The sequence below is a fragment of the Caretta caretta genome, chromosome 16, assembly GCF_965140235.1.
Source record: "Caretta caretta isolate rCarCar2 chromosome 16, rCarCar1.hap1, whole genome shotgun sequence".
Taxonomy (NCBI): Eukaryota; Metazoa; Chordata; order Testudines; family Cheloniidae; genus Caretta; species Caretta caretta.
The window spans coordinates 11,213,177-11,237,901 of NC_134221.1; the positions used below are offsets into that span (position 1 = coordinate 11,213,177).

Consider the following 24,725-nt stretch of genomic DNA (forward strand, 5'->3'; position numbering starts at 1 on the left):
CTACGTATGTGTGCTGGAAATATGTTCCTAATGTGTTTGGGAGGCAGTGAATAAACAAGCCTGCGTTAGACAAAGGAATGTGTATTTACCTGTCTGCCTGGCTCGATTGCAGGCAGAGGACAATGAAAGCACATTTATATATAAGGTAAACAAAGCCACCAAACTAACAGGTGATGGAGGAAAGAGCTTGAAGAGCACACCAGAGCCTGAACCCCAAGAAGGTCTTCCTGCTGTTGAGGCAACGACAATGGACTTTGGGAAATAAGGGGAGCAAAAAGACATTCTAGTAATCCATCATCTGAGGGAAAGAGGGGACATCACCCTCTGCTTCCGTGAACGTTGGATCCTCTTAACTGGAGATGCTGGTAGGGTGATATAAGAGGGAACCTGTTAGGCAAAGACCGAGCTAGTTAGAATTAAGTTAAGCACTAGAGAGCAAGTTACTTTTGTTTTGCTTGTAGCCCTTTTCTATCATGCCTGGTATCATGTATATCTGTGTTCTTTATTAACAGACTTATTCTTGTTTTATTACAAAACCATCCCAGTTCTGTACATTAGTGTGAGACCTCAGCTAACCCAACAGACAGTATGTGCATTGTCTCTTTGGAGGCAGCAAACTAAATTTTTGTGAGTGCCCACTGGAAAGGACTGGACACTGCAGCGATGTCTCTGGGGAATTCGGGAACTGGGGTTCATTGATTGCTACCTGCCAGGCAAGGTTAAGACAGGCAGAGTCTCTAGAAGTTTGCTGGTGAGGCAGACAGACCCGTGTGGCAGGGAGCTGCCTCACAATCTGAGCTCCAGCTAAGCTCTCTTGCTAAGGCAGAAAGATAACACGGTGGCTTACAGTTCTGAATGCCCATAGCAGAGTGTCACAGTTACATTTTTGAGGTGTGTCCTACGTGATCAAAAAACAGTACATCATCCTTGGAAACAGGGAGGGATCTGGAAGGCTTAAGGACTGAGGACAACGGTGGTATTAAAAACTGGAATGACCAATTTAGCACAGGTGAAGGGCAACCAGCTGAATATTGGAAGAGGTTGAGCATTGGTCCTGCTTCGAGCAGGGGGTTGGACTAGATGACCTTCTGGGGTCCCTTCCAACCCTGATATTCTATGATTCTATGATTCATCCTAGGGGTTGCTCTGTAATATTGCTCAGAAGAGTCTGGTGTCCACATCTCCAACCTCCCTGCCTGATCCCTGACGCAGAAATTTAGAGGAAGGGACAGATGGCTGCTTGAGAGAAAAGGAGAGGCAGATACTTCCTTAGAGGGAATGTTCCTTGGGTAATGAAGGTGGAGAACGCAAGAGCAGACTTTCTCCTTGGGGCTGTGTTCTGGGGTTGAGGGCCTGGCACATGGAGGGCAGTTTTGCCAAACTTTGGGGTAAACACCCAGAGTTCTCCAGGTGTTTCCATGCCTCGCTGGGATGGTGATTCAGAGGCAATGGCACTCCAGTCCATGTTGAACTTTGTAGGTGGTATCCAGCATGTTGAATTTCACCCAGAAATTTCCTGGCACTCAGCACAGAGTACGGAGTTTAGGTGTGAGAAGTTCTTGCTGTTCCATCTTACTCAAAAGGTGGAAGCCTCATTCCGTGCAAGCTGGTGTTTCAAGGTGACCTTTGTGGCTAGAAGGTGTTGCGGAAATTGCATGTTATGAGTGGCCTTCCAGGTGAAACACGTTGCAAAAATGCCAGTCTACAGGTAACATAGTGAGGTCGGTGTCAGATGAGCTGAGATGCACCTAGTAGGAGTCTGAGATTGTGTCATCTTGGTCAGTGGGTGGGCAGATGTCTTCAACTGAGGGAGCAATCCCTCTTCAGAGACACCCTGAAAACAGCATAGGCCCAGTACACACAATCTCAGAGAAGTCCTCTGTGCCCCATGGTCGTAGACAGTGAGAGCATAATAAAAATCTTTCCTCTACAAGAAGCTCTGCACTTACCCTGGAGTTCCTAGACCTCCTTGTTGCTTGTCTGATTTGTTCTCCTTTTAGGACCCCACACTTTCATTCAGTGGCATGAAAAGGAAGACTTTATTTAAGAGGACTTACTGCGTTTTGCTCACAGCTGTTGCTAGACAGTTTTGAGAAGGATACTCAAAACTAGTATAGTAATAGGTCAACTATGGTACACTCACAGCACAGGCTCCAGAAAATCCTGAAGCCACAGTGCAGAAAGATTGAATTGGTCACTTTTTTTGTTGTAAAAATGGCAAAAATAGAGTGGCGGGAGGAGGAGTGTTGTGACTTTGAGATATTCTTGACCCTTCCTGGCTTCTGTAGTGAAACTTTAACTGGCTTAGTTCTGAGCATGATCCACAGACCCATGACAGCTTCCCAGCGAAGACCTTAGAGCAGCATGCGTTAATTGGGCTTCCTAGCCCACCCTCCCTTGAATTTAGATCCCCATTTTACAGGCACCGATTGATTCTGGCTTGCCCCAAATCTCACACTGAAACAGTGGCAGAATCAGGAACTACAACCCCGGAGTCCTGACATTCACACTCCTAATTCCGTGACTCTCCCAGGCTACACTACACCACAAGGCCAACTTTATTTGATGATCCATCTTGCAATCCAGGGAAAGGGGGAGTGTGCAGACAGATTTGACCTAACACTAAGAAAACATGCATGAGAGCCAGCCACTTGCCATGAAGGAGGAAGGTGGCAGGCAAATGCGAGTAATTATAATTCCCTGGTCTGATGAATGTCACGCACTCCCTTTTGAAGAGACAAATGCAAATCCCGGCAAATGCAGGATCATCATTTTCCCCCCACCTCTCCCTTACGAATGCTGGATGTGCAGCTGGTAAAGTAGATAGTTCTTTCTAACCCTCTCATGCGCGCTCCATGAGTCCAGGTAGTTTTATAAATATGGTAATGGCTTCTAGAGCATGTCTGGACTGGCTATAAAGCTGCGACTTGGAGGCTAGACTTGGAGAGAGAACTGTGGAAAGAGCTCTGCTTCAGGAGACACTAAATCCGCACTCCGGGTCAAATTAACTCCCTCTGCCACCGCCATTAGTATAAGCGACGCTCCTTTGCTTACCTGTTTGCTGATTACATCCATGAAGAAAGCAGCCACTCTTGTTTCGTTTATTACCAGAAGGGCCAGGCTTGTGATAAAAAGCATTGATTTATACAATAGGGAATCCTGCTAGACTGTGCGGAAGCTGGAGCCCCAGACGAGATCGGATCCTGACTGGCCATCAGGAGACGTTGTCTGCTTTATTGGGAGTGGTGATGCTTGGCGTTTATATTCTGTTGGTTGATTGTTAATTGCTAATAAATACATGTACATGTTTGTTTAAAAATATTTACTGTGCAATAAAGGCTCCTTCACTGGGATAAGATCTCGTTGACCCATAGAGAGCCATTGGGCCCTGAGAATGGGGTGGGAGCCCCAAACTGTGCAGGTAACACAAAAAGCGGGTGATGTTTCATAAGAGAAGGGGAGATTGTAGGATGAAAAGGACCTGATCCTAGAGCCTCTCCCCATGCAGAAGTGACACTGAATTCAATGGGAATTCCACACTTGGAGCAACTTCATCCCTGGCCACACAGAAGCCTTCAGGAGTGTTAGAATCCATCCCCTCTTCTGGGATCCCCAAATACTGTTTTTCCCCCTCATGGCCTTCTCGCTATTGCAGAATTCGCCTCTCGGCACCACACAGAGGAACTTCACACCAAAACTCTCCTCTCCCATTGATGTCAGGGCTGTGTGGACTTGAGAGGAGAGTCCTGTCCTTGGAGAGGGGCCAAAGTTCAGATGACACATTGGCCTGAATCAGAATCTCCCATCCAAATGCAACACCCTCCCACCACAGTCCAGGGGCCGTCGGCACAATTTGAACCCGGAGATTCCAGTACCATAGCAGTAAGCTGTACCGCTTGAGCTGCAGGACTGCATGTGTTAGCAAGCAGCTCTGTTCCATGGATTGGCCAGCGGAGGGGACGGGCATCAAATACGCACTTGTACAAGGATTTTACACAGATCTGCCTCTCAATCTTAGTGAGCTTTGGGCCTGGTTCTCCTCTCTAGTTAAAATCCAACCATTAGCTGAACATGCCCCTTGCACTCATTTTCTTCTTGGGTACAGTTAGATAGTCTCCTGGCGTCTCTCCTCTGGCTTTTCCATCCAGAATTCCTCAGCCTTCAAATAATGTCCCTCTCATTCTCCTCCTTTCCAGAGAAACAGACCTTGTTTCTCTGACCTTTCTGAAAAGCTAAGATCTCCAAGTCCCTGTATCGTGCTGTTTGACCTAACCTTCTGCTGGGCTCTCTCGATTTCCATTGCATCCTTTGTGTATGAAGGTGACCAGACTCGCAAACGTTATTTCAGTTCTGCCAACAGCTACAAGTGGAAAGCAAAAACCTGGCGTGTCTGGCTTTCTTCAGGGCATGCAAAAGCAGCCCTCATGTTTGCAGTTAGTGCATGGAGTCTCCTGCCATGCAGGGAAACTGAGTCCCTCCCCCCAGTAGATTTTCAAGAGGCAGCAGAGTATTTTGCAGGAATTAAATTTCATTGCTGTAAGAAATGCACACAGTTGTGTTCCCCAGCTCCCTGCATTCGTGGCGTAAAGTGTGTGTTTGTGTGTGGGGGAATTCATGCAGTCCCCCAGAAGAGAGAGGCTATCCTGGAGAATAAAGCCACTACTCCTCTTCCAGGAGCATTCCCCTCAAAGACAGGGGGGCAGGGCAGTGCAGTCTCTGTGGTTTTAGACTCACTCCCAGAGAGGACTGCTGGGCACCCTGCTGTGTGTAGCATTCCTCCATCCTCTTAGTGCTTTGTGACCTTTCCTGTTGCCAAAATCTTGTCCCCCCGGCCTGCTGTAGCTAAGGGCAGGGAGAAAAACAAGCCAGCAGACCTTGCCCACCGCCATCTGGATCGGATTCAAACATTTCCTTGGCATCAGAGTCTGTTGTAAGGGAAAAACCATCCATCCACAACCCCCTTTCGGTTGTTAGCTTGCACAATTATAGCTCTTGTTTAATGACATTGTCCTATTAGGGCAGTGTTAAGGAGACAAGTTGAACACAAATGAAGGTGAGCTGGTTCGTTACATCCCCTCCCCACAGGCTGCATTTGGGTGGTTTCCTTCCTCACCTTATTAATATTGAATCTCAACTCACTGATGGCAGCTCCCTCCACTCTGATGGGTCCTATTTTTGTGATGTCAGGAAATTCGTTTGTGGCTGAATTTGCACCAAAGAAACATCCAAGCAAGAGTTAGTCATTTCTCTGCTCTTTATGCAGGTTCTTACCCAGGAAACTATTCCCAGTGCTCCCTCCACAGGAATCACACACCCCCTGCGGGGGGGGGGAGGGGGTGACCTTCCCAATCTTCCCTTTGCAGGGATCTTGCCTGGGGACCCTTAACTGTCTAGCAGGACATGTTAGTACTTGAAAAGTCACAACACTGACAGAAGCACCTCAGGGGATCATCTGGATGTGCCCCTGCACCACAATTTGAGAACCAATGGGTCTGGAAAGCAGAAAGCCATTCATTCAACGTGCAGCAGCACCATGAACAAATAAAAGCGAATGTTCCTGGAGGCACTAAGCAGGAAGCAGGGTGTCCCAGCCAGCCTTTGTTCAGGAACGCAAGGGTGGGTGCCCTCCCATCACCTTGCACTGCCAAGCAGAAGCCGGCCTGCCACACTTTCTCCCGTCGTCTCGCTCCCGCCGATCTGGGAGAGATTGCACAGCTGAGTTAGCATGGGGCCTATTTACAGCTTGCCTGATGCCCCCGTTAACAATGTTCCCTTCCTCAACTCCTTTTGTGGCTCCCTCAAACAATTTGCTCCGATTTGTTAGGCCTGGTTCCCCTTTGTGAATCCATGCTGAGCATCTTTAATTAAATCACAGTCCCTCGGTGCTCCCTGTTCTGTCACTGATAACTATAGCCAGTAGCTATACCCCCTACTGTTTGAAATCAGGCTTTACGGGGCTCACATTTCCCAAATCTTCCCATGCTCTCTCACTAAACACAAGTGTTCCCATTAATAAGGATAATAGCATCTTCTAGAGCCTTTCAGCCCAAAGGAACCCAAGGGTCTTTGCAAGCCATACAGTAAGATAACTCTATCGTCTCGTCACCTTCTGAAAGGCAGCAGAAATGTGGCATTTGTCCTGTGTTATCAACGCTATCCAACAGTTGGTCCAGTCAGCGAGGGTGGTGGCAGCTGGAGGTGCCAACTTACCAGTGCAGGTAAAGATCATGATGTGTGTGAACATTAAGAAGAGAAGCTCTGGGCACTCTGCCTGCTGCATCTTCCTTAGTTGGAAGTGCAGGGGCAATTACTCAAGAGGGGATTGGCAAGGGTCCCCAGGCTAATGCAACCACTAGCAGTCCTCATGTGAAAAGCACCCTAGGGTCTTGATTGACCATAACCTTCAGTTTAGATTTCCCCTGGCAGGCAGCTGCTTTTCCAACACAGCATGCCACCACCTCTTAACCCACTGCATGTATTTGCTCAAGACTGCTTCCAAGGGAAGAGCACCAATTACTGAATCACTAACCCCACTTTCTACAGAACCTAGGGCTTTCTGGCTGGTCTCCCATCCAAGTGCCAACCAGGATCAATGCTGCTTTGTATAGGATACCTGACAAGGTGATAGTGCAAGGCATCAGAGAAGGAGGCCATCAGTCCGTTTCAATCCCATCAGTATGTCTCATCATAGGGAGAACAATTTTCTCTTCCTCTTCTTTCATCCTTCTATATCTTGGTCTAATCTCACATGACCCTAGAGTTTTTTCATCTTCAGACACCCTGCACTGCTTTTCAATGATCCTATTTTCCTTCAGAATTGTTTTCCATGTCCATCACTTTAAAAAAAAAAACAAAAACAAAAAAAACCACACCCACTAACTTAAAAAAAACCCATTAAAATGGCCATAACAAGCCTTTTGGGCCAAAATATCAAAGCAAACACACTCCTGATGTTTTTGCTTGAAGAGCTTCATTTGTTTATCTCTATTATACAACACGAGCACCTCGGGGCCCTGTTGTCCTTAACACTGCACCAAACATATTAACCATCAGCCTATGCACCACAGAACTTACAGTCTCCATAGACAAGACTGACGAATGGTGGGAGAAAGGAAATATTGTCCTTTATTTTCTGGGCGGGGAACTGAGCCTAGGTGACTTGCCCAAATTCAGTAAGTAGAGCTGGGAACTGACCCCAGATTTCCTGAAGTCACAACTACTGCCTTAAACCACATGGCCATCCTGCCCCTCCTATTTGTTTCTGAATTACCTATACCTCGGGTAAGTTGCTGTACCTCAGTTTATCTGTGTAAAATGGAGGTAATGTGGCCCCGCCTCCCTCTGAAATGACTCAGATCTGTGGATGAAAATTGCTATATAAAAGGATCTATTTATTTTATTTTAAAGGCAGATCTTACCGTGGTCGTAGTGTCAAAGGAGCCCAGTGGCTCTTGGCTATTAGCACTCTTTGGCTTCCACGTCTCTGTAGAGAACGAGGGCCTGAATTTACAGATCACCCTTCATCAATGTTTATAGTATCACTTGTAAGCAGTTTCCTCCTGCTGTATCCTGGAGGCCTGTCCAACTCCTTCCCTGACATCTTGATCTTTGTGTGCTTGAAACATTTGTCATTTTAGCTTAACATCTTACACAGTCTTTTCCTTCTCTGCCTTTGCTTCCCCCTGCCCCTTATGTTTCATGTTCTTTACTTCATTGTGATTTTTCCAGGCCTCCTTATTAAACTCAGGATTTAATATCTTACCCCAGGACTCTTATTCATTTGTCCTTGGCTCTTCCTTCTTTATTAATGTGGATGAACAAGATTAGGGTGACCAGACAGCAAGTGTGAAAAATCAGGGCGGAGCTGGGGGGTAACAGGAGAAAACCAGGACTGTCTCTATAAAATTGGAACATCTGCTCACCCTAAACAACCACCATGTATGGTAAGAGATTTCATCCAGAACGACCCCACAGTTCTTTGTGCTCTGTCATTGGGATTTTGCTTTGGTTTTCCACCAGCTTTTCTGAGCCCAGTGAATACACCTTTTCAGGGTGACCTTGACATTGAGGTTGGGCAAACGGCTCTAAGCGCCAGCTCTGTTTGGATGCTGATTGACTAATGCAAAGCTCCTCTGAACCTCCTGCTCTTTGAAAACAAGCGCAGCCCTATTTATGAGGAGCCCTGCACATCCTATTTTGAATCCCATCTGGAAACTAAGTGAGAGATAAAAATAAAACTTTCAAAAACTCAGAAAAAAACCCTAAAGTTCTTGTTCTAAAAAAGGCGCTAAGGTTTGCCATTTTAAATACCACAGCAGTAGCCGCCTTAGAAATACCAGCGATGCACAAGGAATTAGATGAGCCCGAGCTGCAAAATTCAGACCCACAGCATGAATGTCAACTAAAGTTCTGATCTGACTCAGGGTTTGGATTCAGGTCAATCTCTAGGACTAGTTCTCTCTTCCTCAATGCTCCTTGATTTTTCCTGAGTTCCCCTGGGTTTAACTGTGAATGTTAATTAAGTGGTTATACCCACAGGAGGAGGGATCATAGGGGCAAGCAAGGCAACTCCCACTGTTAAATGTTTGACCCTTGAGCTCTGGGGAGAATGGATTTCCTAAGGCAAGCTCACGGTGATGTCTTCAATTTGTCTGCTCTCCTGACTTCAACAGCAGTGTTGTCAACAGCCCTTTCCATGAAAGGCCAGGACTTAAAGGGATCCCTGCGTGGTGGGACTGTATTAGTCTGGGAGCTAAAGAAGCAGAAGGGCTGTCTGTGTCCAGCAGCCTCAGTAAAGAATCCTCTTTTTTTCATTACAACTGAGTCTTGCCTATTTTCTACCCGCAGGGGATGCTACACATCTTTCGGTCTCGCTCTCTCTGGGTACAGATCTCTCACCTTAGTTTACCCCCCTCCGTTCTGCTAGCAGCTGCTTGCTTTTCCCTCATATAATTTCACGGCCCATGATTGCTCCCCAAACCCCCGATAGGAGGTGCTCCCCTCTGCTGACTCTGCAGGACTGCTCTCCGCCACCCTTCCCATTTCCCTCCCTATTGAGCTCCACAGCCTCCTGGGATTTGCAGCCACCTTGAGGCACGTCAGGGCGGCTGGAAGGGTTAAGGCATCAGGCTGCGGTGGCTGTGCAGTTGCGTGATTTATGGCAGCGAGTGGATGCTCCTCGGCAGAAGGGAGAAGGATATCAATCCCGGGAAGCTGAGCTGTACGTGAAAATTGAAACTGTCAGACTGTGTGTGCTCCCTGCTCTGTCTCTGGTTTTTTTTCCCTGGTTTTAATTAAAAGTTTTTGTCTGTAGATGTAAAAGTTGAATAAATCACTAGTGACCTGAAAACACACAGCCTTAGATCTGCCTGCTCCAACTGCTCTATAGCCAGCCACACTGCAGGGCTATCTAGACCCTGATTCCTGGGGCCGTGCTGGCTTTTTGATGTGCCCTCTTGGGAAGGGCTCTGTCCCAACAACTGGCACTGACTGGTGAGGTTGAACCGTGTTTGCACAACTTCAGACACAACTTTTACCCCTGATCTTGAAGTCTGAGCAGGAATCCTGTTCCTGCATGAGGAAGGGGCACACGGCAGTCAGGGATTGTGAAGGGGGAGGGTAGTTTGATTCAGGACTTCGCTATGTTGAGCCGCACAATTGCTACCTACTCAGACCCATTGTTCCAGGTCTCCACCATTGAAGTCGAGTTGTGATGTCTCTCAGAACCAGGAGTCATGGCGCTTCTCTTGCAGTGCAGTGTTTCTTGATGGCCGGGGGTACCAGCCAGGACTTAGGGGACAGCGGAAAGCCGGTGAGCCAAGCTGAGCGAACGGACCAGCCATGCTGTGCTGTCTGTTCCATCTCGTAGGCACTTGCCTAGATATCCTGCCTCCCGGGGTTCTAATTTGTCGGGCAAATGGGAATGCAAGCAGTCTGACCTCTCCAGGACCTTTGGCAGATACTACCATCCCAGTCTAACAGGGAGACTTCAATCTTCCTTTGATGGGGTACCACAAGGCACAGCGCATTCCCCAGAACTTGCAAAGCTGTTTGTATCTGACAACCAGAGTCCCAGCTGGAGTAGTTTCACCCTCTGGCTGATTACTTTTGCTCTGTGCTGTCATGACAGATAGATAGTATGGTCTGGCAGGGAAGATGCACTGTATATTTAAGTATTTTCTTTGTTTTAAAAGTAATATGCGTTTTATGGAATGCCTCTGACTTGGGGTTTTTATGTATATATTTTATGTCTATACATTTTATGGAGTGATTTGACAAAACAGGTGAATATATTCTGCCAAGAATAAGAAACTGAGGAATGAGATGAAACAGAAACCGCAAGGAGCAACCAGGCTGCCTCAGACTGCCTCTGGATTATGATCTAGATCTTCTTACAGGAATGTCATGGGAAAATGAAACTATTTTGATGACCCCTGAAATTATTTGTAATGGGGCCAGAGTTGCTGGAATAAAATAACACAGTTTTGGGAATTTGGAATGGCTTTGTATAATTATTATTTCTAGATCTGGTGCAATTAGTAAGTAGCCATCTTTTGCATTAAAGGTGCTTCTTGTTTCTAGGTGGGTTTAATATATAAAAGCTGCTGGACTTCACTGCAGCAGATAATAATATCTAGCTTTTGTATAGAACTTTTTATCCATCAATCTTGAACCCCATTTTATGGCAAGAACTTTGGATGACATCCCTGTTGAAGTGGGAAGAAGAGACAAATGAAGTCAATATTATTATCATCCCTGTTTTACAGATGGGGAAACTAAGGCATAGAGCAGTGAAGTGACTTGCTTAAGGTTGCCCAGTAGGCAAGCCAGGACTAGAACTCAGATTTCTTGAAGCCCAGTCTAGTACTCTGGCCACTAAGCCACACTGCCTAGTGCAGACCATTTTATCTAGCTGCCCAGGGCCTAAAATCTCATGCTACAGGATTCTCCCTTGTTCTTACAACACAAGGTGTCTAGCGTCATCATACAGAGGCTCATCTGGAGCATGCCACACATTCCACGCCTGCTAACTCCACCAGATGTCCACTGAGTGAGCAAGACCGAGAGAGAGCTAGAGAGAGAGACAAAATTAGAAACATCTCTGAAGTCCCCTTGCCTTTCTGTGGAGCGAGTCATCCTTCTTTTGCATTTTCACTTCCCATTAAACCTCCACAGCCTTTTAAGTTTATTTTTACCTCAGTGCAAGAGGTTAGGAGCACGTTCCTCTTGCCTTGACTGCTTGGCATTTTCCAAAGACTGTGTCACATGGTATTTCATACCTGGCCAAAAATAACCTCTGAAAGCTGGGACTGGTTACCTCCCCGCAGTGGCCATATATTCCCAGATTGTTTTTTTCGTGGGCTTGGAGTCTGATAAAAGCGGAAACCTGTTTGACAGCTTTGTGCTAGTTTGGTCAGAAGAAGCTGGTATTTTCCTTTCCCCTCCCAGTGGGGACAGAAATAGCAAGGAAAGGGTGAAAACGTCAGCACCAGATGGTCTCCCGTTGGCTGCTGACTGCAGCTTCTGGAAAAAAAAGAAAAGTGTCTCACTCCGCGATCAGCTGCCACCGGAGGGTGTCGGGAGCATCCCACTGAAAAGCAAACTGATTTCCTCTCCTTTCTCTTCGCTGGCCCAGGAAGTCCCTCGACAGCCACCACCACTTCATCTGCAGGAAGGAAGGATGGGATGGATGGCTCCCAGCAGTTGCCTTGCTGCTGCCTTTCTTCCATTTGGAAATGGTGCAAGAAAAACCAAGGAGGAGTAAATACAGGTGTCATGTTGTGTCTGCTGCCTGTGCGGCTATAGAGTGGGACTGACAGCCCAAGAGCCTACAACCCCCTCTTGATCTTCAGGAAAAACACACTACAGGCAGCGGTGACCACAACGCTGCCCTTCCCATTTGCTTCCACCCTACCTAGGGTTCGTCATCCTGGCAAAGGAGGTCAGATCTTGGTCTTTCCGCTTTGACCGAGAACAAAGTTTCTAACTAGAGCTGATGGTGATGTTGGGGTGAGCAACATGGACACTTAAAAACAGACTGGTAATCATCAGGCCAACAAACCTCTGAGAGGAGATAACTACTCTTAGCAGCCATTGTCCTGCTCTCGGTTGGAGCCAGCGATCTAAAGGTGAACGATGTTTCTTTGTGTTTTATTCTGTATTGTTTGAATGTAAATCCTACTGCATCATCCTCACAGCCTGCTCTGACGTGCTCCGCCATGATGCGGTGTGCTTGCTGGCCATGTGTTGTGACTTCTCAACCAAAAGGCATTCAGGGCGGGATTCCCAGAAGGAACTATAGACTCAGCAGCACAGTGTCTCTGAACACAGCACAGAGTGTCTTTAGTAAGTACTGAAATACAGCAAGCAACCCATGGCTTATTTGCACCCATCTAGGCCTTTCAAGGAGCAAATGTTGCTCTGATCTCTTCCTTTTCCTTTAGGACTTGTGTCCAAATTCACCATAGGTCTGGCTGCAGAAGACTCTTAATGGAGAGCCTTATGGGTGTCAGCACCATACATACATAAGGTGAGGAGCGCCCAGGATCGTTGGAGTGTAGTGACTGCACTCATACAGGAATAACTGGTCCTTCTAGAGCAAACTCTATTGATGGAGCACTGGGGATGGGTAGGGAAGGAAGCCTGGAGACGAAAGAGCATAGAGAGTAGCTTCTCCTGCAAGTCCAGCAGAGGTCAGGTCCCAGCAACAAAAAGAATACATAGGTTTAGTAGTTTATCGGAAACACAGAATTAAAAAGATGGAAAATGACGACTTCTGTTACTCCAGGTAAGAGTCATATCTTCACATCGTGAGAGCCCAGCACAGGATAAATAGGGATGATAAATCCCCTTCTTTACCCCCAAGAGAGTGGCTCCTGCAGAGTGGGCATGAGCTGCATATGAGGCATATTAAATAGAGCTGGGCAGGAAATGGTTTTCCTATTCTGAGAGAATTTTCCAGGTTTTGAAGCTTTTTCCCCTCCTCAAATCAGGACAGAAAGTCAAAAATCTCAGAGTTTTGTAACCTTCCCAGAAAACGCTGGGGTTGGGTCAATCAAAGTGTTTTGTGATGTTCATTTTGAAACAGTTTTGACTTTTTAATTTTTTAAGCCTTTAAGTATAAATGACTAAACATTTCCAAAATAAGACTTTTAAACCAAACCACAATACTCTTAATTTGAAAAATTTCAAAAACGGGACTGTGGTGGGTTCCTTGAGCACCCGTGATAACTTCCCCCTTCTTCAATGTCCAGGCATGGTGCTGCCAATCTCTTCAGCTCCCATCACCCCCAGCAGGCTGTCAGCCTTCCTCTGCAAGTCTTGAGAGCCCTATGCAGATGCAAAATGGATATCCCCAGATGCAGATAACTGCAGATATAACACGGATATCTGTGAAGCTGCAGGGCTCTTGCGGGAACTGCAGTGGTGAAGGAAGCAGCAGCAGGTCAGGCCGCCGCTCACAGGAACCAGTGTCCAACCCGGGCAGTTCCTCTGGCATGGCTGTTCCGCCCCCAGTCGCGCTCGCGTGTGCAAGCTCCTGGTCACGCTAGTGTCTGGGAGCATGCAAACCACTTGCACACACTAGCGTGACCAGGGACAAGTACCAGGGAGCCTGGTGCCTGCCCCAGTGGGCAGGGCTGGGGGGCAGTACAGCTACACCGAAGGAGCTGCCTGGGTTGGGTGCTGGCTCCTGTGAGTGGCTGCCGGACATGCTGCTGCTTTTGCCGCTGCGGTTCCTGGTAGAGTCGTGCTGCTCTGCGGATATCTGCTTTATATCCATGGATATAAAGCTTGTATCCATGCAGGTCTTCTGCAGCTCACCCCTCTGGCTGGATCTCACAGTTCAAACTCCCTCCCGGGTACAACAAACTCAAATAAGCTCCTTGACCTTCAGAGCCAATTATAAATTAAATGGTTTCTTACCCTTCTGGGGCTCGATTCCTGTGGCCAGCAATAGGCCCTGACCTTGTTCCTTTGGCTGTAGCCTAGGGAGCATCTGCCCTCACTCCACAGGCTCCTGCCAAGAACTGGCTCTCTGGCAGCAGGTACCTCCTTTTATTTCAGCCTGCTGGGCCTTGATTGGTTGTTGATGATCCCCAGCCCTTCTAGTTGCTGGAGGATGAAATCTCAATGGTTCCCAAAATGGCTGCTCCTGGGATGCTTCTCTAGGCAAGCCCAGAGGTCTTATACTCTTATTTTTAACTCTCAGAAAGCTGTTTCCTGGGATGGGGTGCAGAAGAGCAGTGGGACCTCCAGCAGAGGGCTGCAAGGCCTGGTACACCCCATCACTGAGATGTTTTGATCATTTCAAAACTTTTTTTTTCTATATCAGAAGACTCATCTAAACTGACCCTTTCTCAGAACCAGTTTGTTTTGACAAACTGGTATTTTCCAATTTAAAAATAAAATCGTGTTGGAAAATTCCCAACCAGCTCTCGTATTGAGGCAGTGCACTGTATCTGCACTTTTTTCTCTGGTGTTTCATCAGAATCCCATTTCTCATCAGTTTCCAGGAGGGATTGAGCTGCACGTTGCCACTGATGTGATAGCCTTGTAGCATGACATCTCGTAAGCGGGTCCCGTAATGGCTGAACGAGAGGCTCTGGGTGCACTGGCTGGCATGTGTGCGTCAGTATCTCTGAGTGAATTCACTGGAACAGCGAGAGTGACAGTGTTGGAGGTAATACAGTTCTAAATAGATAGCCAGCGGATTCTTTTTCTATATTAAACTATTGATTTTTCATAAACTAAGAGCACAAAAGGCCACAGAAAACAATCGAATCCCAGTGCAGGAAGCTGAAAAATTAGACATTTCTTTGTGCCCTGGTGGCTGTGCTTCGTGCAGAGACTTTCAGTTACAAAAAGCTTAATTTATGGGTAGCGAACCTCAAAAGGTTGAGAGGTGCAGTTCAGAGAAGCACTGGAAAGTTTGCTTCTCCTTAATTCAGGCACTATGGGCCTCTCCTTTAGTCTGCAGAACCCAACAGCGAATAGCAAGAGAATGGGCCTGTCTTCGGAAATTCCCAGTACATTTTGCTTACGGCTCTGCCAAACAGACTCCCCAAGAACAGCCATTTGTGTGGGTATTTCAGCTGTGGTGCTTCCCAGCCTGACTTTTGGCCCAGGACGTGCAGAGACATACCAAAATGAGAAACCGTTATACAGCTATATCCAAACTGTTTTTCGCATCTTGGTTGGAAACTGGAGCTCAAAAAAAAAAAATCTAACTGGAAATCAGGCCCACGTTTTTAACAATGAAGGCAATTAAGCATTGAAACAGCTTCCTATGGAGTATGATTGTATTCTCCATCATCTGAATTGTTCAAAGTAAGACTTGATGTCTTTCTGAAAGAGAAATGCTTTTTTGTTCAACTATAAGCTGTTAGGCAGAATGGAGGATTCTCCAGGTGAAATTCTCTGTCCTGTGTTTTGCAGGAGGTCAGACTGCATGATCCAAATTGTCTCTTCTGCCCTTGGTATTAAGTATCAGAGGGGAAGCCGGGTGTTAGTCTGTATCCACAAAACCAATGAGGGGTCGGGTGGCACCTTAAAGACTAACAGATTTATTCAGGCATAAGCTTTTGTAGGTAAAAAACCCACTTCTTCAGATGCCTGGAAGAAGTGGGTTTTTTACTCACGAAAGCTTATGCCTGAATAAATCTGTTAGTCTTTTTAAGGTTCCACCGGGCTCCTCGTCGTTCTTCTGGCCTTGAAATCCATGACATTATTTACAGGTTACATTTGAGTTGTGGACTAAGAGTCTGCTCATTTCTTATTTTCTATCAAGTAAAAATGGGCCAGCACCAAAAAACAGAATCTAAACACATTCCCCAACTGTGGTGTTCAAATCTGGACCTGAACTTCCTGGCTGACCCCATTTCAATAACAAAACTGAACATAAATCCTGGATTCACACACACAAGAGTTTAGGAGATATTTGCATAGGAATCTGAATCCCATGTCTTGCTCCTAGAATGAAGCCCCAGCTATCAACCAGCCCCCAAATTTTGGGAAAAATTCTAATCTGGATTTAGATCTGGACTTTTGTGTCTGTCTTTTTTCCAGTCTGAACCATAGAAACCAAAAAACAGTGTCTCCATTAGAGAACAGTGTATCTAGCCCATAATAATAACAATTCCGGTATGGTATATAGTACATTTTCATCAGCAGGTCTGTCAAAGCGCTTCACAATCTTTAATGTATTTATTCTCTCCTCACCCTTGTGAGGCAGGGCAGTGCTGTTACCCCTATTGGACAGAGGGTGAACGGAGGCCCAGAGAGATGAAGTGGCTTACCCAAGGTCTCACTGGAAGTTCGTGGCATAGCAGGGACTTGAACCAAGTCTCCCAAGTCTTAGGCTTCTATAAGTCTGCGCTGAACTGAACACAAAATGACTGCCTGTCTCCGCCACTTGACATCACAGCTACTTTAAGGTATGTGTGATGCTGTGTCCACCTCACGCAAGGCAGAGCTGGAAAATTAGGATAATTAACCTGATAGACTGCTCCTGGGGGAAGAGTCTGGGAGGAGCCAGCTAGGGAGGACCAGGAGGGGCTGGTATAAAGCCAGGAAGTTGGTAGCAGAAAGTGGCTTCAAGGAAGTAGGTTGCTGTCACTCCCTAGGAGTAGGAAGCTCTGTTTGAGGCTACCGAGTTCAGCCGTCTGGGAGGAGGGAGATTAAGCTGGTGCACCCAGACGGGAGGAGCAAGAAACTGTAGGAGGGAGGCCAGGGAAAGCGCAACAGGGCCTGAGGAAAAGCAGACCACAAGTTTCCAGAGATAGGGTCCCTGGACTGGAACTTGGAGTAGCGGGTGGGCTCAGGTTCCCCTACCAGCCTCTGGGAAAGGGGCACTGAACCTGGCCCTGGACTAGAAGGCTGACTAGAATGGCAAGTGGGCCGCTGAGCTAGTGGCACTTTGATGCACCCCAGAAGGGGGAAAACTACACAGTGACCTGGCTGGAGAGCCAAGCCACGGAGACAGAGCACCCTGAGTTGCAAAGAGAAAGAGAGAGACAGAAAGCTGCAGCAAGCAGCAGAAAGGGAGCACTGGACCTAGAAGGAGTTAGTCACCAGAGCAGCCAGGAGAAGGTGCCCTGGCGCTGGGTGGATTCAAGGCCGTCATAGTGTGGCACGTAGAATACAAAGGCGTAACTGTTACGCAGCTAAATACACCGCACAGCCAGCTCTGAAAGCACAATATCAGCCTCTGCTGGGATTTATTATATCCTAGCAAAACTTATGTGGCTACAACAAAGCTCACATTTGCATGGAGATGTTTTGCTCAGTTGAGGAAAACTGAGGCACATTTGAGACCAAAGACAGACAGTGCAGGTGGTAAAACCAGTGACCCCCTGCGACCTTTCACTGGCAGGCCTTACGGACACATCTTTTTCCATTAGTTGTGATTTTAAACAAACATGAAGGGACCAGACAGTCCCCAGATGCAGGTTTCCCAGCAACACAAATTCATGTCTGCCGTAGTAGGTGCAGGCAGAAGTCTGAATCCTTAGTGCTTTGCTGCTGGGGATGTATTTTTAAACATGTGCCACCAGAAATATTTAAAAATAGCTCCCATGTTGAGAAATGAATATTTCAGGAGATGGTGCATGTCAGTCGTCAACACAGCTGTCTGGTGCTGCCATGCATGGGAGGGGTGGTGAGGAAGGGGCTCCATCCTATCACCGCATACCCTTCCTTCTTGTTACACATCCATGGTGACGGCCTGATTTAATTGCACATCTCACTTACTCGCTCTTGTCTCTGCGCATGTTTTCACCTGCCTTTGCTTCCACGGGGGAGAGAGTCGTTGCTAAACAGGGAAAAGACGGAGCTGCAACAGTGCTGCAGTGGAAAGACATGGGCCTAAAACGGGCCCGTGGCAACCTGCATGAGCCTAAGCAAGCACGACCACGAAGATCAGGAAGGAGGAGAGAGAGTCCGAAGTATAGAGGACACTTGTGCAGAGGGTAACTGGTGAAAAGAGGAGGTGGGAGATGTGTCATTCCAAGATAGCATAGAAACAGATGAGACTCAAGGCAGAGGGTCAAAGATGTCAGCGTACACTTATTCAGGGTATAAACACTGCCTCACGCTGCTGCAGGAGCACCTCTTTGCATGTTAGTCTCCCTCATGTTCACACAGACACTCACTCAGAAGTTTTGGGAGCCTTAACTCTGTGCAGATAGGGTAAAGGATGTTCAAACTTACTATGGCTAAGTTAGCTTTAAAATGACAGTGCTGCCTTCCCTTCTTTTGTTCGAAACACCCAGTGAGACCGAGTGTTTACACCTGCCTGCCCAAAGACCTTTCTCACAGCTGAAGAGAACGAAGTGGCAAATGAGGGGTGGGGCGGAAAGAGGGGTACGTTTGGGAAGGCTTGCAAACTCCACTCGCTAGGGGGAAGAAGAAAAGTGCTGCGGGGCCATCTCGAGTGTTTCCCCCCTTCCTCCTCCTAGAAGCAATAGCGGACAAGGATGCAGCTATCGGACCCAAGTGAGATCACAGCTGCTACAACTTGTAGAAAGGCATGTAACCTGCCTCCACCAATGGGAGCCACCAAACAGATAGAAAACTGCACCCTACAGCATGACTCAGTGGGACTCCGAACCCCTCTGCCAGGATCTACTCGCAAACTGCTTCCTGTTGCAGGGATTCAAAGCTCCCAGATTCAGGAAATGTATCTCATTCTCTCCTCCCTAGGGTCAGCACAGTGCAGGAAGAGGACCTCCCCCCGCCCAAAACTGAACAGCGCCAAGCAGATTTCCATGAGATGTTGATGAAAAAACCAAGACCTATCTATGTGTAAGGGGACTGTTGCCCCCTTACTAACATTCAGTGGGAGTGTTTTAGATGCTAGCTCCCAGTACTCAAAGGGAAAGGGTCGATGTGGAACCAGGACCCTGAGACTGACAGCCCCCAGGAGCAATGGGGAGAGGCCAATGCTCCAGGTCAGCCTGAATGACAGGGCGGGCAGGCTAATCAGGGAGTCAGCAGGCCAGGGAGGTCCCATCCTCTGTGTGAGCTGGATTTGCCTGGGCCAGACAGAGTGGGGCTGAGCTAAGGAGAAAATAGGGGCCCAAGCTAAGCTGGGGAGCACAGTTTTGCCAGATCCAGGGGGACCAGAAAAGCAGCCCAGAGAGAGCAGACCCTGTCCTGGGAGCAGAGCTGCAGCCCCAAAGCCAGAGGCACAGCCCAGAGAGAGCAGACTTGCCCTGGGCGCAGAGCTGCAGCAACCAGAGCCAGAGGGGCCAGAAAAGCAGCCCAGGAAGCAGGTCAGTGCTGGGAGCAGAGTCACAGAAGCAGCCTGCAGAGCAGACCTGTTCTGGGAGCAGAGCTGTAGCAACCAGAGCTAGAGGGGCCAGAGAAGCAGCCCAGGGAGCTGGAGGCAGAGCAGCAGAGACCGAGTGGTGGAGCTGGGGCTGGAGCAGTCCGGAGCTGGGTGCGGTGAGCAGCTGGGGAGACGGAGGGGGAGCCTGGGCAGTGGGCCCAGCACAGGGAGATGCCTCAACCAAGAGGCTCTCCAGGCCAGGCTTGGATCATAACCCCGACAGGGCGGGGGCGACACTGGGAAGAAGGGTCCTGCCACTTAGAGCCTGAGAGCGTGAGGCCACCACCAGAGCAAGTGTCCAACCCACAGCATCCCTACAGCACAGCCAGGGCCTGAGCAGGAGGCCTGGGACTTACAAGGAACAGACTGTGAACTGCCCTGACATTCCAGAGACTGTTTGTGATGTTCCCTGCCACAGAGCGGGCTGATGTGTTTCCTTTAACCTTTCCCACTTTTCCTTATTCTTTTTAAAATTAATTGTTGATTAAATAACTTGCATTTTCTTTAGTTTGTATGTAATGGTCAGTGGGTCAGAGAAGTGCAGAGAGAGTACCCCGGAGTGGGGACACCCTAGCCCTTGTCCTAGGTGACCACAGCCCCCCAGGAATCCTGGGCCCAGCCTTGTTGGGGGTTACGAGGACTCTGCCAGACAGGAGAGTGGAAGGGGAGTCCTCAAGGGCAGGGAGGCCACTGATTAAAGGAAGTGGGAGCGAGGACTCAGCAGCTTTCGCTAGCCCACTTCACCGGGGTAGTGCAGAAGCCAGGGAAGTTCCCCACAAGAGCGGGACTATTCCCCTCTTTCAGATGCTAATTTCTTAGCGGTGGTGCAGCTGCACCATTGCAGGCTTGCTGTTGAAATACAGTTACTAATTTTTCTATAGTAGCTGAATCCTGTGGGTGAGAAGGGACTTCATTCTGTTAGTGAATAATCAGTCTTGAGCCTCTCTCCTTAGATTGTCAGCAAAGGGAGTCAGTTCTTGCCTGTTGTGTGGGTAGCTTTGTAAAGTAGATAGTTGGCCTCTAGGACCACATGATCATGGATGCTACATATACTTCCTTAGGGAGTCTACTGAAGTTCAGGCTTCATGCTTAGCACCGGTTTGAACCCTTGGACAGAGAGAAGGGTTAGCAGCAAAAGCAGGAACACATCCAGTGGAAAGACAGGATTGCAGGCTTCCAGCCTAACCCTCGGACCCCTGGCGCATCTGTAGGTGGTAAGGATCAGAGATGTCCTCTAATCGTGGGGCTGCATGAAGCTGATTAGGTTTGATTGCATGTTGCATGGGTATTATTGATCTGCTGGATGATTGATGCGCTGATCACTGTCAGCGCCTCATCTTTGCTGTAATTGCATGACTTATTTGCCGGGGACGTGCACTTCATTCTCAAATGCATTAACAGTTTTTTTTAAAGTATGCCAGCTTGACAGAGATCGAATCATTTCTAAAGATTCTATACGTCTCACTCAAAATGCAGCGAAATGTGGAGTCCATAAATCAATGAATTGACACAGATGAAAACCTGAACGGTGGAATGGCAAGCCATGAATCCTGTTTCCCTTGACAAGTCTCTCCTGATGTTGGGACTGGCAGAAGTTATGGTGGTGATGAATTGGTCAGCCACCAGCGTGGCAGATCTTGGTCCTGGGAGGCAGAGGAACTGCAAACATAGCCCTTGTGTCCCTGTTTTGAGATGCTCCTTTGCAATGTCTAGCCATGTGCATTGCTGCAGTAATATATATATATAATATTGTTTTTGAAGAGGCACCAGATGGATAATTGCAGCCCTTGAGTGCCTAATCTGCTCTCCAGGACACGGGCAGATTTCTGAGCCAACAAAACTTAATTGAACTTTCTGTTCCAGCTGGAAAAGGTTATGGATCTAGCGAGTGCAAACGGAAGGCAGGCTGAAAAGGTCAGCTGTTCTGTTCTTTCTGTAATGGATTGACCAGGGGCATGTTTTTATCTTTCTCACAACCACTGGATTGTAAAACTTAATTAGCAAAGTCACTTCTCTCCCCTCTCTGCAGGCATGTGTGTGATGATTACACATAGATCACATTTTATGGACATGTCATGTTTTCATTTGAGACTAGCAGCCAACACAAGGGATTTCTCTGACACCTGTTTACAGCACTGCTCTGGAGAAGGCCAATAGGAAAAGAAAATCTGAAGGGCCAGATTCAGCAATGGAAGAAGTTAGTGTAGCTCCCAATGAAATCAGTTGTACTGCAGCTGCTTATACAGTACCTGAGCTGAATTTGTCCATGGACCCGGACCTCTGCGAAAAGAGTGAGAAAAGGGAATAACAGAGAGACATGCATGCAGATCTGCAAATGGGGAGGAACAGAGAGAGGGGAAGAGAAATGAGCAGAGAAAGGAACCCACCCACCTGAATGCAGAGTGCAGAACCACATCCAACAGGCCCTTAGTGAAATAATGATACTTTCACTCCTGAACAGTGAAATCTTATCCTCTGCAACCACAGCTAGAAAGAAAGAAATGTGGAGATCTGTTAACCTCACCTTCCTGTGGGCCCTTTCTTCATTCAAACCATAACAGTTAGGAGAGAATTGCTGTAAATTGAAATTAGATCTGGGTGAAAAATGCCAAAATTCAAATGATGGATGAAGTTGTTCCTCAACAATTTGAAATTTTGATACCAAAAAAAAAAAAAAAAAAAAATCACTTGTTTGTCTGTAAATGTTTCATGTCATTTTTTTCAACCAACTTTGTTTGGACCACAGAGCTCCTTTTCATTGGTATTGCTGTTACTCTGTCCACTGGCATAGTCCTAGCTACTGAAGGCGTGGAATTACAGGTCCCTGAGTGGCCTGCATGAAACTCTGGCATTCTCCTGGGAGATGCTGGTAACTGAGCTGAGGGCTGATGAGGGGGCTGTATGTTACATTTAAAATTATAGCAAAGAATGAAGTGGTGTTGGGAGAAATCTCTTTGAGTCTGTCCAGTTATGGGAGCTGGGGACTCTAGCTCTGTTAGATGCTCATCCGTACGCCATCTGGATCTTCAGCTTCTAGGTCAGAATGTGGCCAAGTTCTTCTCTCTCTTTTCTGTTGCTCTAGCCCCCTCCCAGGCCCCAAATATCATTGCAGCGATGGGCTTCGGTTTCAGAATTCACGTATTGATTGAGATTTCCAGCATTCCAGATTTGGGGATTCTTCAAGGGTGACCAGATATCCTGATTGTATAGGGACAGTCCCGATTTTGGGGGCTTTTTCTTATTATTACCCCCCCACCCCCCGTCCCAATTTTTACACTTGATAGCTGGTCACCCTAGATTCTTCAGAGCTGAGGTGACAGATCCAGAGCTGGGGCCAAGGTTTTGACAACCCCAAAGTTCAGAGGGTTGGGGATCTGGGTCTTTCATTTGAGCCCGTCCCTTAAACTACATCTACACTAAGCGCTAGGGGTGCGGTTCCCAGCTTGAGTAGACACATTCACACTAGTTCTCCTCAAGCTAGCGCACTAAAAACAGTAGTGTAGCCATAGTAACAGCGAGTGGCAGCACGGGCTAGCCACCCCGAGTAGAAACCCGCCCAGATCCCATAGATACGTGCTTGGGACAGCAAGCCCGTGCCACCGCTTGCCGCTACTGCGGCTACACGGCTAGCGTGAGTAAGTCTACTCAGGCCTGGAATCGCACTCCCAGCACAGTGTAAACGTAACCTCAGTCACAAGGAGGAGCAAGGTAACAGTTGCAGGCAGAGGTGGGTTTTAAGGGTTAGGAGCAATACCTAAGAAAAGGGAAAGGGCTGTTTCACAGGAGGCAGACAGAATCCAGGAGAGAGACATCCCTTGCCAGAAACATCCCCTGCTGTATAGCACCACATCTGCATGTGTCTGATGCTGCTAAGGAAAGAGTGTGAGGCCATCAGCGTAACTGCTTGGGGGAGAGAGGAGACATGGAATGAATTTACCTATAGCACATCAAACACCACCCAGTCTATCAGTCATTAATTGATTGGACTATGAACCTACCACTCTGATGCTGCCAGCTTCTTCAGTCCAGGGCCAGAGATGGAAAGCTATGTAGCAAGCAGTGGTCTCCAGACACAACAAAATGAGAGGCCCTCACCGTTCAACTCCCATGGTAATCTCTACACAGAGTCCATTAGATTTAGGCTACCAAAGGGAATTTCTTCAAGAGGATTTTAAGGATTAATGACTGTGCCAAGCTGCCTGTGGAAATCAAGCAAGAAATAGATACACCATTACACTCTTTTTCCCAGTGTTTTGGTTTGGCCACTGAACTGAAAAATCTGCACAGCTCTAGAAATTACGGGGTGATGTTCTATGGCCTGTGTTATACAGGAAGTCAGACTAGATGGTCATAATGGCCCTGGCTTGCCTTAAAATCTATTAATGTAATCCCATTTTAAACCCTGGATTATTTGGAGATTATGTGGCCTGGTAAATTTCCCTGCTTCCCTGTTGGGAAGAAAGTGTATCTCCTTCTAGAGTCTGATCTTTTCTAACAGACACAGGTGCTCAGACACCATGGTGCAGGGATACACCGACATGCTGGTAAGAGCCATATCAGATTTATCTGAAGCAATGAGACGAGTTCTTGTTTTCCGATTTCTAATAAAGAGTATTTCAGCCATACAATATTTCTGGTACTAATCACTTTGATGCTGTCTAATGGCTAGACCTGGGCCCAGAGATGTCAGGACTCCTGGGTTCTATTCACAGCTCTAGAAGGGCAGTGTGAGTCAAGAGGACTCCTGGGTTTAATCCCTATCTCTGCAACAGGCACGTTAAGTCACCTTGGGCAAATTATTTCATCTTTGTGCCAACGTTTCTTATGATGTCTTGTGTTGTAAGATGGGGCTAATGATACTTAACCTGCCTCCATAGGAGTTTTGTGAGGTTTAATCAACTCATGTTGGTAATGTGCTTTGAGATCTTTAATGAAAGCCACTGCATAAATGAACAGTATGATTGTTGGAGAGCCAGGTGTTACTATTATTATAGAAAATAAGGTACTGAGGTAGAAAATAGCCCATTTCCATATTTATAAAATGCTGGTTCTCCATAAATACAGATGTTCCATAATCCTCACTGGAGCTGTTGGTTATTTCTCTACATTTGAATTTGAATTATTTAATAAAAATTGTTACAATTCTTACAGCCCTGTCTCCCTACAAATTCCTCTTTTCCGTTTAAAATAATTTATTTCAGTGACTTTAGCTCTGTGGCTGCATTGACAGCCCTGCAGATTGAAACCTTCTGTTTATCCACAGAACAAGAGCTACATGGATGGGAGCAGGGCAAACTGACCTTCAGTCTCTCACACCAATGTGTCTCATCCCTGACCTGGAGGAAAGAGAGTCTCTGTAACTCATTCAAGCTTTGGCATCTCTGATAAGACCCTCATT

General features: G+C 47.3%; 1 long non-coding RNA gene across 1 annotated transcript; it reads left to right on the plus strand.

Moving 5' to 3' along the window:
• The first annotated feature begins 16,235 nt into the window (after window positions 1–16,235).
• Window positions 16,236–21,930, plus strand: LOC125623583 (uncharacterized). Its single transcript, XR_007353051.2, has 3 exons — window positions 16,236–16,433; window positions 20,389–20,541; window positions 20,804–21,930. It is a non-coding gene; the product is annotated as an uncharacterized LOC125623583 (long non-coding RNA).
• The last annotated feature ends 2,795 nt before the right edge of the window (window positions 21,931–24,725 follow it).